The sequence below is a fragment of the Triticum urartu genome, chromosome 2A (genome assembly GCF_056163025.1).
Source record: "Triticum urartu cultivar PI428250 chromosome 2A, HENAU_Tu73, whole genome shotgun sequence".
In the NCBI taxonomy this organism is placed as follows: domain Eukaryota; kingdom Viridiplantae; phylum Streptophyta; class Magnoliopsida; order Poales; family Poaceae; genus Triticum; species Triticum urartu.
The window spans coordinates 62134804-62140515 of NC_141874.1; positions in this window are offsets into that span (position 1 = coordinate 62134804).

Here is a 5712-nt window from a genome sequence, read left to right on the forward strand (position 1 = left end):
CATGGGAATAAGATCGCTCGCAGCAGGTAGTGGGATCACAAGGAAGGGCCACCCGCGTGCAGCTACTGTAGAGCAACCTGACTACGGCAGCGGCCTGCTGCAACTGCCATGAACCGAAGTTTGCATGGTAATGGTTGTGTTGTGCTGCTTGAGGTAGAGCTGGAGGAGCAGCAGATGGCGTAGCAGCACTGCCGGTACCAGCTGCAGAGGCTACGTCCCAAGAGCACACTGAGATGGAAGACGAAAAGCGTTGGGGAAGATGGACAGCTAACGCCGTGACACCGACGCCTTTAGAGCCACCGGTACCGATGGGATCGCAGGCGCGTCTACTGGACCTGTAGCATGGGATAGACAGGCATGATTAATGTTTTTCCATGTCACGTAAGGTTGCATTGGACTTTTCTTATTATTATTTTTGGTAAAAGACATTGGCCTTTGCTTCTGGATATATTTTTGCGGGGTTTTTCTTCTGGATAATCACTGTCGAAAAAGTGGTTGTGCTCCCATGAATGAATGCCAACACTTTGAATTTTGTAGTGATGTATTCCATGGAAAAATGATGAGATTTGTCTGACATTTTAAAAAATCATGATTAATTACGAAGTTGTTGTGTAGAGCATTCAACTATTTTCAAGCATAGTGTTATTATATGGAAATTTAGACTTCTTAAAGCATGAATATGTAGACGTGCAAACAATCCATTTGATAAAATCAACCTTTTTTGTTATTAGAAACTCTATTCTTCTTTTAATAGCTTCTGCACGGAGACTCTTAATCAGGATTAAATTGTATCACGCAACATAATAACAATACATCTGTGCATTAAAATTTATACAAAACTAATGATATAGTTGTGGAATGCATACTATGATATTAGTCAATAATGTTTTTTAAAATAATATTAGAGTACTAGCGAACCAAGCTTGGCTATCTAGGTACCGAGCACATAGTCACCGCACGACACAACTATTTCAGCGACTAAGGAATTCAGAATAGGACAATCAAGCAAAGTATGGTAGTAAAATCGGGTTTGATGCATCGATTTAAGCAGAGATACTGGACCAACGGAAGAAAAGCAAGTGACTCGAGACTACCAAACATGTCGTTCAAGGAAAATAGCATAGCTTCATGCCTAAAGAGGACTGGATAAATGAAATGGAGCAAAAGAACAATTTACATATATTTTAATAATGTAACCACAATGCGGTGGCCCTCATCGCATACACTGCAACAACTTCAAATCATTAGCTATAAATGTGGGGTTTTTTCAAAATATCCTATTGAACTTTGAAGTTTGCAAGTATCATAACATAATTTAATACCCATTATTATTGAACCAATTTTCAGTGGCACACAATGATATACAATGTTGGTTTTTATCACAATGAAAAACAAATACTAAAATGCCAAGAAATAGTTAACTAAGAGATATAAATAGTACTCCTACATAACAATGGTCTAGTCGCGCAAATGCGCGGGTACACCCGCTAGTTCCAATTAATACCGAGGATGTAACCTGGTGCCTGAGCGTGCTCTCAAGAACTTGAACATTTCCTTACTCATCAAGGTCTTACCAACATCCGTGCCGAGGATCCTGGCAACACACCTTACTACCATGATGAATAGTGATGGACAATGCAGATGCAAAGGAAGACAACGCTTTCTCAGATTTCACCTTAGCGAGGCCAAGGAAACAAGATCTGGATGATCGACCGAGAGACATTTAGCACTCCGCTTCTAATGTTCTCCTTGATGTGCTAGCGTAACCCATTTATAGATATGGTTTAGTATCTAGAACATCATGTAAAAGGTCGGACTTCTTGAGCACAAGAATCCATAAGGAATAACTTCTAGAACAAGTCATATGGAATCCTCACGGGGAAGCGGACAAATTTTCAATTCAAGATATTACAATAATAGGTATTCCGGCTAGGTGTGTTGGCCACAACTCCCACTTAACTGGGTTATAGAGAGACCAATATTACAATTCCTGGAAAATGTTCCAATCATCATATCTGCCCGAGATTCGGATCTGGTAGGCAACAGGATATTTCAGACAGCATGTCTGGAAAAGAAAGCTTGCAACACAAATCGACGAGATGACGTTGCGAGATTCTAGGGAGATGAACTACGATAGCAAGCTCCAAAACATGAGCTGGCTCTGCTACATACACATGAACATGATGTCCAAGACAAGCATGTCCACATAGTAGTCTTACAACAAAACACTACCGAGTTAAGGTGGGGAACCATCATCGAGGATATTGAAGTCTTGTGCATTACCATGGATTAGCATTTAACTCCTCTTCCTAGAAGAAATCAATCAGTGGCTTGGTGTGCTAGGAACACATATGGGGTGGAGGCAGCCAACCTATCAAACCATAGAGCACTTCGCATGTGCATGACTAACCTGGGATGATTCCAGAGAAGCAACATGGACTCTCTCGAATTCACAGCAGCAACTTGCATCAAATGCACATGAATTAGAGGAATTCACTTCTTTCATCTGAACATAAACTTCATGAGCTGGCATGAAGGAGACACTTACCAAAGTTTCCAACACTAGCTTGATGTTCAACATGAATCATGGAGGAATAAAATGTTGTTGATGGGCTCAACAACAAGTCATCAGAATGACCATATAAATGGAACTCCATAATTATGTGGACAAGGACATAGCATTGGTCAGACCAAAGATACAGTGGTGTATTCTCGAGGAATCAACCACGAGTAAGACAACATTACGATCATCGTTGGTTCTGATTCGATTTGACGATAGCCCATACTCAAATCAAAGTTTTGATAAGACAATAGGTCCAACAACTGATCACATGGACCAATCGATGAAGATATCATCTTTCTTCAGCTAACACACAAACACAAGGATATCCCTTTAAATGAACTAAGTTAGGCAAGATTTTATCTTCCAACTCTCCAAGTTGTTGTTTGTCTTGACCAACTAGGTCAGGGGTATCCAACATGGATTCTTGGAGAAGGGGTGGTTTACAAGAAACTAACTTGACACGAACTCAACATAGCGGTCAGGTGACAACCTGGTAACACTTCCGAGAAGATATTCGGAAAATCACGAACCACCGATATGTTACTAAGCTCGAGAACAATCTTGCTTTTCAGGGCAAGACGATGTGATCAAAAGAGCAAGGGATTAATACAACCCCAACTCATTGATCGAAGAGTGCAACAGGAAGATGGACTAGGCGGCACAATCAATCTTAGGATGGTGATTCAATAAACAGCACGCTAAGAATGAGAGTATTGTCCATTAACTACCAAGCAACGGAGTTGGTAGGAGTATTGATTTCACACATCACAATTCACTTGTCGGTATTCCGATTACAATAACACAAAGACTAGAGAACGAACGATGATGGCGAGAAGTATCACTGTATCAAGAGTTCATAGGAGGTGGTGCAATTCCCATGACAATCTTGACATAAAGGGGGTAATGCTCCAGGGTAGAATAGAACAAAAGCTGGATTGGCGTTTTGATCTGCGGAATACAACTACTTTGACCCAATCCTGGATATGCATGAGGTACTGGAGTTCGTTTCTCCTAGTCATTCCAGAATAGAATGGCTTGACAGACCATAAAAATAATAGGCATCGATGACACGAATGCACGACTACTCCTGACTATCAATTGGTAGACAATGGTCGAAAAACAACCAAAGAGGGACAACTCAAGGAACATGTAACTTTCCGAGTTGTGGATATATGGATTAGTATGTCGGGTGAGTTCAACATATTTCCTCCGGATAATCCATGCAGAAGGTAGGATTGGAAGAGTCACAACTATTGAACGGAAAACTTATCAAGAGTACTCTGATTGTGATCTTTTGGTTCAAAAGAACTTCTGCCATATTGGTTCATGGTATTGGAAGAAGGATTTACCACAGACCTCGAGGACCATCACAAAGGTTACTAATATCCCAAAGGAACGAGCAAACACTATCAACATGAGGTAGGTGGAGTGAATCTTGGGTTCAAGAACCCAGGAAAAGAATACCTACTACTAAATAGCATCACGGGATGCTCTCGGGAATGGTGGCCAGAATAATCACACTGGGAATACAAATCAAAGATAGATTACTGGGTGGTTCCCTAAGACACCTAGGGTCATAATAATAGCTCCAACATATATGTTGAGGCAATGAAGTACTTCAACACACTGGTTGGTGTGGTTAATCTAGCCCAAAGGAACATCGGGAACAGAAAGAAGAGAGTTGCAAATGCATCGGACTATTTAGAAACCTGGGATGACTCGGATAGCATAACGGTTCTGAATGCTCAAAATTATTTGAGACATCCTGCAAAATAGTGGCATGACCAATCCACATCACAATATCAAGGTTCTGAGGCCAACTACAACATACGGAAGTAGTAGAAACTGAACTGGGAATTGAATCCGTCAATCCTAAGAGTCTACGGATTAGTAACACGTGGTCCTGATAGAAAGATGAGAAGCCTAGTTCTTAATCCCCGTAGAAAAGAAGAGGTTGACTCAGATCAGAAGGGCATAAGGTAAAGGAGTAAAAAGAGCCTTGCGTTCCCATCCACAATTAATTCCCTTATATAACTAAAGCATTTCTAGACTCAACTTCGACCAGTTTGGCTTGGTAATCCTACAGTCAGTTAGGCTCTGATACCAAAGCTGTCAGGACCCCGATTATAAGTCACACCGATCTAGCATCTAACACATCATATCACTTTGCAGCATCACGCACGGTATTCCCACAGGTGCCACCTTACCTGGCCCGATACCATTTGCACCTTTTGGCTCACGTATATGATAGTTTTGCTAGCATACATATGACAGAGAACCCGGGCTGACATGACTAGTCGTGAACCCAAAGTGGCACTAACTTACGGAGACAGGCATACATGACCCAGTCTCGAATGTGTCGGTCATCAACCTGTGAATCCGGGTTGTAGCAACTGGGCTAATAGGACTCCGGGAACCCGGGCTATGGCAGGCTAGCAGGACTCCGGAAATCACTGCGTGACATTTCCCTGAAGGGACAGACACAGGAACGAAGTGGATCACATGCCGGCCAGTCTAAGTGTTCCGGAGCAGTAGTAACTAGGCTAGTAGGACTCCGGTAAACCGGGCTGTAGCAGACTACTATGGCTCAGTGGAAGCACTAGACTAAATTTCCCCATAAGAGAGGCTACCAATGATAAACAACTAGGTTGTCGGATCCCACACATACCAAGCATTTCAATCATACACACAATATGCCCGATATGTGTAAATACAACATGGCATCACAACAAAACTCTACAACTCAAAGTATTTATTCATTAGGCTCCGAAGAGCCAAATATTACAAACATGGGTCTGATGACCCAGCATTAAAGTCATACAAGCAACAAGCACATGCGGAAGCTTATCTTGTCTGAGTACAGACAACTACAAAAGAAAAAGGCTAAGAAGCCTGACTATCTACAAGACCCTGCCGAGGGCACAAGATCGTAGCTGAGGTAACAAGCTAAACATCAAAGTCCACGTGGAACTACTAGTGAGACTGGAGTCTCTCTGCAAAACATAAATGAAGCAAATGTGAGTAAAAATGTACCCAGCAAGACTTACATCAGAGCTAACTACATATGCATCAGTATCAACAAAGGGGGGTGGAGTTTGACCGCAGCAAGCCAGCTTTGACTCGGTGGCTATCTTGAACTACGACTGCAA